This window comes from Salmo trutta, chromosome 18, assembly GCF_901001165.1.
Source record: "Salmo trutta chromosome 18, fSalTru1.1, whole genome shotgun sequence".
Lineage (NCBI taxonomy): Eukaryota > Metazoa > Chordata > Actinopteri > Salmoniformes > Salmonidae > Salmo > Salmo trutta.
Genome location: NC_042974.1, coordinates 39,685,718 through 39,695,723, shown reverse-complemented (window position 1 = coordinate 39,695,723; position 10,006 = coordinate 39,685,718). Strand labels below are relative to the sequence as shown.

At 41.2% G+C, this 10,006-nt stretch overlaps 1 pseudogene; it reads left to right on the top strand.

The window, feature by feature from the left end:
* Positions 1-3,134: 3,134 nt before the first annotated feature.
* Positions 3,135-9,238, top strand: LOC115152677 (SH2 domain-containing protein 4B-like; annotated as a pseudogene).
* Positions 9,239-10,006: the final 768 nt, after the last annotated feature.

Genomic DNA, 10,006 nt, shown 5'->3' with positions numbered 1-10,006 from the left:
GACGAGCAGGTGTCCACATCCATAGTGTATAAAAGAAAATCAACCGTCTTTATTAATCAGGTTTACACAGAGAGCTGCTTTGATGTTCCCCCATAGAATAGACCAGCAAAATATTATATTGTGGCCCACGGCAGATACAGTACTGTAGTTCAGGATGAAATTATACTTACATCAGCCTGCCGTGACAGTTGCAGTGCATGATGTAACAGTGGAGAGGTAGCCTATGCTAGTCTTTTGCATGTAGCGTGCACACTGTTTCATTGTGTAGTGTAAAATAATTGTAGTGTAACAATCATATGTGATGTACTATGTCACAAGTACACATGTATGTGATATGCAAAATAGACTCATCCATGAAAGAAAAGTTTTGATGGTTGCCACTAAAAAGAGGAGGATCCCAGCTGCTACTGTATTTAATTCCCAGCTGTTCATTTGAAGCACATGCTCTGCTATTAAACCGGAGTAGCCAACATGATTGAAAAACACACCAGCGGGAAAGTGACCTCCATTCGCTATTCGAGTGCATATGGATGACGTCGTTTTTTCCCTTGCCATGACCTAAACAAATGTTTACATATTACTAAAGATAAGCTTAAATTGAGAATAGTCTGATGGGTGAAAATATGGTCATGTGATGAGAGAACAGCTGTGCAGCCAGAGGCCATGAATAGAGTGCAAGCGTTTTATACTACTTTCTCAAATCATCAAAAGCTATAGTCGCGTCATGCATCCCATATACGTTTTGATTTCTAAGACATTTTAAGGTTCATCATTCACAACTAAAGTTGCCAAATAGCTGTAAATCTAGTGTATATGACCTTTTTCAAATGATCACTTTAATGCTCAACATAGCCACTTCATATGCACACTGGCTAGGGAATGGGAATAATATCCTTTCTATTTCACTTTGCTAAGTTCAATTATATTCTTCTTACTATAAAATCATATAATTTAAAATAATGGCATGGGACTTACAAACACAACTTGTCTGCTAAATGAACAAGTCTACATCCTATGGCATGGCGCATAGCCAGATAACATATATTAGGTCAACTCATATTCTGTTCTTCTGAAATACATTTTCTTCATTTCATAATGTTTCTTTAGACCTGCCTGAAATAAATAATGGCTCTATTGTGATGGTGTATATTAAATTGATTTATTAGACTTTTTTAAATGTAGATGTTTGAAAGGCACGCATCTGCGGCTTGTGTGTGTGTGGAGGCCTGGAAATGCTAATGAGACCAGCAGTCTTTTGCATGACAATAACCAGCTGACAACAATTCCTGATCACCAATGCCCTTACTAAAGAGTCAACACACAGACTCTTCAGTTATCACATCCACATTCAATGTGTTCCTAACACAGGAGCTGAAACCAGAAGGCCTATAGTCTATGCTGGTATTGTTTCCATGCTTTATATTGTTTACAATGTCTGCAATTACACAAAGGATGCATTTCCATTCAGATTGAAAACCACTCTGTACATACAGGCAACAACAGCAAGCAAAGCCTTATGGAAACAAAGTGCTAGGAAGTTTTATTGTCTGCCTGTGATTTTTTTTATTTGTGAAAACATTTTACAATAAATCGTGTGTGTGCGTGCATATGTGTGCATGCTTTACTACCCATGATTTATACAGTATGTATGCTTGTATGAGCCATGTACTGTATATCTGTGTGTCTTTACACTTTCACGTGTTTAAGGATGCACACCAGCAGTGTCTTCTCCACTAAAATGGCAGGTGAAATCCAAAGTTTGATTCACTATACTGCTGTGGAATTATGCTTCAGATGCTTGCCGCTTGGGGAGGTGGCTCCATATTCACAGCTCCCGATGCCTTCATAAATCAAGCTGCCTAATGTTCTGTGTGTTCGAGAGAGATCGAGAGAAAGAGAAATGCGCCTCATAGCAGTTTGTGGATGGCAGTCCCCAGCAGAGCATATTATGTTGGGCTGTATGTTTTCTGAATACTAAGACCCTGATGCACACACACACACACACGCACACAGTTGACAGCCATGGCCACCTGGTGTTTGCTGCAGTATCCATTTTTAGTGTTGGCCTATGACGATAAAACCGCCCTGTTCACCCCTGAACAGGGTCCCTATCCGCTTTGTGTGTGAGTGTTGTCTGAAATGACTAGGAGCAGGCAGGAAGACTAACAGCACAGGGAATGGTAGAGGAAGTCATTCTCCTAATTACATCTCTGTGAAACAGAGCAGAACTAGGGGAGAGGTAAACTTTGTCTGCCCTATTTACAGTACTGTGGATGGTTTATTTAGCTGGTGGGAGGAGATGTTGTTGCTAAATTAAATCAAAGGGATTGTTATAAATCCAAGGCAGATTACAGTACATATGGATGGTATAATAACTATCATGAATAAGGCATTTGACTGGCGTTAGGCTGTTTATAAAATGTAATTATAATATAGAATAACCTGTTGTCTAGCTCTGAACATAAATAAAACATGCATACAGAAACTTAATTACAAGATATCAGGAAGAATGGAAAGAAAACAACACTAATCTGATACTAAAAGCATGTGTTAAAATGTCAATTTATTGTACATGGAAGATGGGCATGAGTTTCATTCTTTCCCTCTCCTGCAGTAAAGACTTATCATGTTACACATCAGGTAAAGGGATCTGTGCTCACACACACACACACACACACACACACACACACACACACACACACACACACACACACACACACACACACACGTACCAGAGATCTGGTTAAAACCCCTCACTTCAAAGCACATAGAGCAGAGGGAAGGAAGACGGCCCCTGTGTTTGTTCTGGTGCTGGATCCAGTATGATGGTGATAGAAGAGGAACAAGGATCTGAACTCTACAGCCCAGTGACAGGAGTATCGGCGGAGTGAATGACAGAAGGGGGAGGCTGAAGAGCTGACTGTCAGACTCACTCAGATACCAATGTGCAATTCTGGATCACTCTGACACTCATCTGATATTAGGTGGCGGGACAAAATAGAAGGAGAGAGGAAGATGAGAACTACATCTGCCAAACATGTAGCGAACTGATAAAAGGGGTTCATGGCCCCAAAACTCTAACCTCAGGTTTACCCTGAGATATCTTGGGTGTTTGGAAGCTGTGTGTTGACAAGATGATGCAGCAGATTTTGAGGGACATGTACATCGATCCGGACTTGCTGGCAGAGCTCAACGAGGAGCAGAAGCATATCATGTTCTATAAGGAGCAGGAAAGGCGCTGGGATGAGAGGGAGAACCAGAACCAGGACCAGGCCAAGTAGGGTGAGTCTGGGTGTACTGTACTGAAATCGCGGAGTGTAGATTTAGACATGATTTTAGCTGTGTCTAAATCATGATTTCACAGGGATGTTTGATATTGGTACTGGTAAGTATGGTTAAATACAATATTCCCAAAAGAAACTGGAGAGGTTGTGTTTGCCGTGTTTTTTGTTGTTGTCATAGACAGTCAAATGTGATGCTGACATGCTTACCTCACTGTACCCGCTCATGCAGCAGGAGAAGTATCCAGTAGCTGCAGGGCAGTGATGGGGGTGTGTGTGGGTGATGGGCGACGCCCCTGGAGATGAGCCTTATGATGACATCATCAAGGAGCTGATGGGGGGAGAAAGCCAGACGGCAGGCTCAGCAGGAGGCCAAGGAGTTCTGGTGACTGGGGAGGAGAAAGGATGCCCACATAACCCAGTGCAGGGATTTGAATGCCAAAGGTAAATGATTGTGTTAAATGTTATAGAAGGAAGGGAAAATGTGCCAGTGAGAGATTATATTGTAAGAGGGATGAGAGGGGCAGATAAGGAGATATCTGTTGTGTGTTATAGAGCCATAACTAGACAGAAACTCTCCAAACATGTCTTATACATAACAGCATGCACCTTGATGCAAAAAGACCCATGTCAATTTGTGCTTTGGGTAGGTTTCCCACCCCTTCGCTTCACGACAAAGTATCTTTCAACAACCCTCCTGCTCAGACAAACCAAAGAGGCTGAGATTGAGAAGAAGTTCCGGGATGCTATGCCGAAGGAAAATGGCCATTTTGTGGCAGGGAAGTGGAAGGAAGAAACAGAGGACAGGAAGGCTACCAAGCAGGAAGTGGAACGCATCCAGGAAAAGCTCAAAGTAGGGCAAAGGCAGTGTGTTTGTTTGTGTGGGAGGGATCTGTGGGGCAAAGTGATGGGGATCTTTGGTGGTGTGATTTGGAAAGTCAGATTACTTTCCCCATACAATCCAAGTGGTCAATGTCTTCTACAGAGATTGTGTTGATGCCCACCTTGAGGGCCAAACATTTATTTGCTGGACTTGCTTGCCAGATCAGTCCCATTAAATATGTAAGTATTTAAGCTGCATGGTGCAACGCCACACTACTGTTAGAGAGGGCGTCCCCTCAGTCTGCATCCCAGCTCCCCTGCTCTACAGGAGGGAGAAATTTGAGAGCAGGATTGGACGATCAATACTAAATCTGGGAAGCACACTAGCAGAGAGAGAATCATCCGTATTAGAGGGATTGAGGGACAGGGGCAAAGTATTTGCCAGGGAGCGCACTGCACAGACCAACACTGTGTGTGTGTGTGTTTGTGTGTTTGTGTGTGCGTGCGTGTAGAGATGGCATATATGTATATGAGGATGGATTATGGAAAAGGATTTGTTCTCTATGAAATGTAATAATCTTATACCTTCAACGTAGAATGGGGAGTCTGAGGGGAGCTGGATGGGAATCTCTGGGGGGTGAGATCACTGTTGTACCATAGAGCCCTGTTGGAGCATCGAAAGTCCTGGATGATGTAGAACCCGGACGAATGAGACCTACTAAAGAAACTCGGCAGAGCTCGTTTATCATTGCCCTCCTCTGTTGAGCTCACCTGAAGGAAAAGGGCTTAGTCATTAAACGTTTCCCTGTCTGAAACTCTGGAAAAAGGAAGACAGACAAAAACTGAGACAAAGATATGAAAAATGGAAGAGGTCAAAGTTGCATCACTAGACTATCTGTATCAAAATGAGGTCATTAGTCTTCCACCAATTCAGTTTTCAATACAGTCAATTCACAACCCTGGCTTCTACAACAAAATCTAAAAATACTATTTATGTCAGCGATTGCTAGGTGTGGTGGTAGGAGTCAGGCGCAGAGAGCAGAGGTAAGGAAAAATGTGTTTATTCCTTAATTACAAAAAAACGGTCAACGCCAACAACCGGCGTGAATAGCGAAGTGCCCAAATACAACGGGTCCACAGTACGCATATAAAACAACACAAGCAGATCGACAGCACATCCAACAACAAAAACACTCTGACGAAAATAATCCCGCACAAACCTGGGCGGGCTAAACAGGCTTAAATAACCATAAATCAAGAGACACAAATAAGGAACAGGTGCAAACAATAAGACATACCAAACGAAAAGGAAAAAGGGATCAGCGGCGGCTAGTAGGCCGGCGACGACGACCGCCGAGCGGAGGGGAGCCACCTTCGGTGGGATTCGTGACAATTGAACTGTGTCATGCCCTGATCTGTTTCACCTGTCCTTGTGCTTGTCTCAACCCCCCTCCAGTTGTCGCCCATCTTCCCCATTATCCACTGGGTACTTACACCTGTGTTTTCTGTCTGTCTGTGCGAGTTCGTTTTGTTCCTCAAACCAGCGGGTTTCCCCTTGCTCCTGCCTTGGTTATTTTCTAGTTTTCCCGGTTTTGTCCTTTCTGCCTGCCCTGAGCCTGCCTGCCGTCCGCTACCTTTGCCCCACAACTCTGGATTACCGACCTCTGCCTGGCCTGACCCTAATCATGCCTGCCGTCCTGTACCTTTGCCTGCCCTTGTTCGAATTAATAAACTTTTGTTACTTCGACATTGTCTGCACCTGGGTCTTACCTTCAAATGTGATAAAGGGTCCTGTCTATAATAATAATACTAATATGATGGGTCTGCAGATTTTGCCTCCGAAGAAAGAGAATCATTAGATCACTTGTTTTGGTAATGCCTATATGCAGTGCCTTCAGGAAGTATTCACACCCCTTGACTTTATCCACATTTTGTTGTGTTACAGCCTGAATTTTAAATGGTTTTGTGTCATTGGCCTTCACACAATAACCCATAATGTCAATGTGGAATTATGTTTTTAGATGTTTTCTATATATATAATTAAAAATGAAAAGCTGAAATGTCTTCAGTCAATAACTATTCAACCCCTTTATTTTGACAAGCCTGAATAAGTTCAGGAGTAAAATTGTGCTTAACAAGTCACAATATAAGTTGCAATAATAGTGTTTAACATGACTTTTATGTTTAACATGATTTGAATCACTACCTCATCTCTGTACCCCAAACATAAATGTATTTGTAAGGTCCCTCAGCCGAGCAGTGAATTTCAAACACAGATTCAACCACAAAGACTAGGGAGGTTTTCCAATGCTTTGTAAAGAGCACCTATCGCTAGATGGGTAAAAAAAAAATGTAAAAACAAACATTGAATATCCGTTTAAGCATGGTGAAGTTATTAATTACCCTTTGGGTGGTGTATCAATACACCCAGTCACTACAAAGATACAGGAGCCTTCCTAAGCAGTTGTCAGAGAGGAAGGAAACCTCTCTGGGATTTCACCATGAGGTCAATGGTGATTTTAAAAGAGTTTTATGGTTGTGATTGGAGAAAACTGAGGATGGATCAACAACATTGTAGTTACTCCACAATGCTAACCTAAATGGCAGAGTGTCTTCAAACAAACACAGAGGGGAGAAATGGACTTTTAATGGCTTCTGGGAGCCTCCTCCTAATCAAACTGATGCTAGAGAGCTGTGTTTATGTAGAAAGCACCACACTCGATGTAAACTGAGTGGCTTTTCTTGTCTGACACACCGAGACAATCTCCCAGAGGACAGGAAGAAGAGAGATGTACGTGGTGCCAACATGCATCCTGTTTGCAATAATGCACTAAAGTAAAACTGCAAAAAAAATGTCAAAGAAATTAACTGTATGTCCTGAATACAAAGCATTATGTTCGGGGCAAATCCAACACAACACTGAGTTGGAGGTGCCTGCATCATGTTATAGGTGTGCTTGTCATTGGCAAGGATTATGGCGTTTTTTGGGATAAAAATAAATGGAATAGAGCTAAGCACAGGCAAATTCCTAGAGTAAAACCTGGTTCAGTCTGCTTTCCAACAGACACTGGGAGACAAATTCACCTTTCAGCAGGATAATAATCTAAAACACTAGGCCAAATATACACTGGAGTTGCTGACCAAGACAACGTTGAATGTTCCTCAGTGGCCTAGTTACAGTTTTGACTTAAATCAGCTTGAAAATCTATGTCAAGACTTGAAAATGGCTGTCTAGCAATGATCAACAACCAACTTGACAGAGCTTGAATAATTATTTTAAGAACAATGTGCAAATATTGTACAATCCAGGTGTGCAAGTCTCTTAGACTTACCCAGAAAGACTTATGTAAATGTGATATTTCTGTATTTCATTTTCAATAAATTAACAACCTTTTCTAAAACATGTTTTATCTTTGTCATTATGAGGTATTGTGTGTAGATTTTGAATTTAGGCTGTAACACAACAAAGTGCGGAATAAGACAAAGGGTATGAATACTTTTGGAAGGCAATGTAGCTTGTTTTTGGTCGCATGTGCAGGTATGGCTTAAAGATCACAACATTTCCTTAAAGCTATCTCTGCAAATAGCACTGTTGGGTGGTTTGAAAAGCCATAGTCAATCAATCAATATTATAATAATACTCTTAGTAAATATTTTCAGATCTAATTTACAATCTGTAGAAACTATGACAATACAAAGGTTCAGAACCTTCGTGAAACATCACAGCACAATTGAAAAATATATGGCAAGTAGAAAAATGGATGATTTTCAAAACTGGATGGCTTTCAGAGATAGTTGGGAGGGTTAAAGGGTAGCAAAAAAACTAAAAACTAAAAAAGATAACGTAAAATATACCTTGTCCGTGTACAATGTCCATAAAATGTATATAATATGTAAAAGATGGGCGTAAAAGCCTAAGTGTTGTTGTCCGTTGGTTTACTACAATTAGGGGAGGGGTGTTAGGGTTAGGGGAAAATAATACAGAAGGAAAATATATTTTTTTTTAAATGAGAAAAAAAATATATGGGGGATTGGAAATGATGCAGACAAATACATTGATAGAGCCCACAAAAAAAGTAGTTATAATAATAATAATAATTTGATGGGTTACATTCCCTATTGGTTACATTCACAGAAGAGTAGCCTTTGACCTAGAGAAACCCAATTGCTGTTCACATGTGGTGAATGCTTGCTTTGCAAAAAATAACCCTGTGTCGTCTGAAACTCTGAATATGTTCACTGAGGTTCTATACACTGTATGTTCTTTCTACAGCATCAAACAACACCAATTATCTTGCTGTCACAACTGTCACTCACCAGTCTCCAGCAGGGAAAAAAGCATTTTAGCTACAACAAAACATAACAGCTAACAATTGTCCCGATGAAAAGATGCCTGTTTTCACTCTACAACTAAATGGTAATTGCTCCATGCAATGAATTACAAGGCCAATTTATTTCCCCAGAAATAAATTATTCAGTAAATTATTTCCACTTCAGTACAGATGATGAGCTGAATGCTTGTGTTCATCACAAGCAGTGTGTATGGAATATCATACTGGAGAATTAGGTCATTAATGAAGTCAATTAGAAGGTAGCCAAGTTGGACTAAGGAAGTGGAAGGGAGCAAACCCTAAATATTATAATAGGCCTACATTTCTCAGCAGGCCAGGGTACATTAGAAGATGCAGTAATCATGACAGTCAGGGACATACAGGTCCTGTATTTACTGCCGACAGTCCTGGACAATTATTTTTGTGTTTTGTTACGAAATGTTATGCAAATGTGTACGCCCACCTGTCTTTTGTTCACAATTCCTCACATATTTCTCCTCTGACAGAAACGCGAGGAGGAGGAGAGACATCAAGGTGAGGAGGAGATAAAACGTGCAGAGGAGAAGAGAGCGAGGGAGCTGTATATCTCCCTAGAGCAGGAACAAAGAAGGAGTGAGAAGGATGAGAAGGAATGGGAGGCGCAACGTAAGTCAAGTCTTCCCTGACTTTTCTCTCTACACCTGTTTTCCTTTCCATTGATCACCTCCTTCTCCATCCCTCATTTTTACATGAACCTCTTTTATTCATTTCTGTCTCTCCCTAAATGTCAACTCCAAAACTTTTGTTGTTAATCCTCAAACTTTCCTACACCTGAAAACATGAAATGACCCCGGCAATCGATAGAACATCACTCATAGATGCACAAATAATATATAACATTCAAAATTGGTGAATCCAGTCTCCTTTTTACCTCATTTAAACCTGATTTACATAACAAAAGTCACATCTCAATAGGTGGTTCAGATAAGTCATGACATACCACAAGTGGGGAGCTGGGCCTTTCCTCGTTTGTTCTCTATTGTTCTTCAAGCAAGGGGGGAGGCCGATGACATCACAACTTCCCATCAAACCAACTATTTGAAAGCCCTACTCCTTGAAGTATGCAGTTGTTTAAAAAACACGGTCCTGCTTTATTTGAAGTACATCTTATGAAGGCTTCATAAAGCATTCATATATGCTTTATAACCACTACATAAATGGCTCGCAAATCATCTATAACCTTATTTCATGCTCTATAAAGGATCAAAACATGTGAACAAATAAATGAGATGCTTATGTCACACAGTTATGCCACATTATGAATCATTCTAGAGAAGGAAATACGGTTACAGATGATTTATGACCCATGTATCTACTGTTTATAAAGCCTTCATAAGTTGTAGACACGTGTCGAGTAAAACCCGGCAGTCCCTGTGGGCAATAGAGAAGGGCTGTGTGGCGGTGCTCAGTTGGCTGTTCTGGCAGGGCCCTGTGGTGGGGAACAGACAAACAGCAGCCTCCCTCAGGAGACACAGCACCGTGCTAGAGTCATCCTCCTCCACCACCCACAGCACAGAGCGTACCCACTGCCCC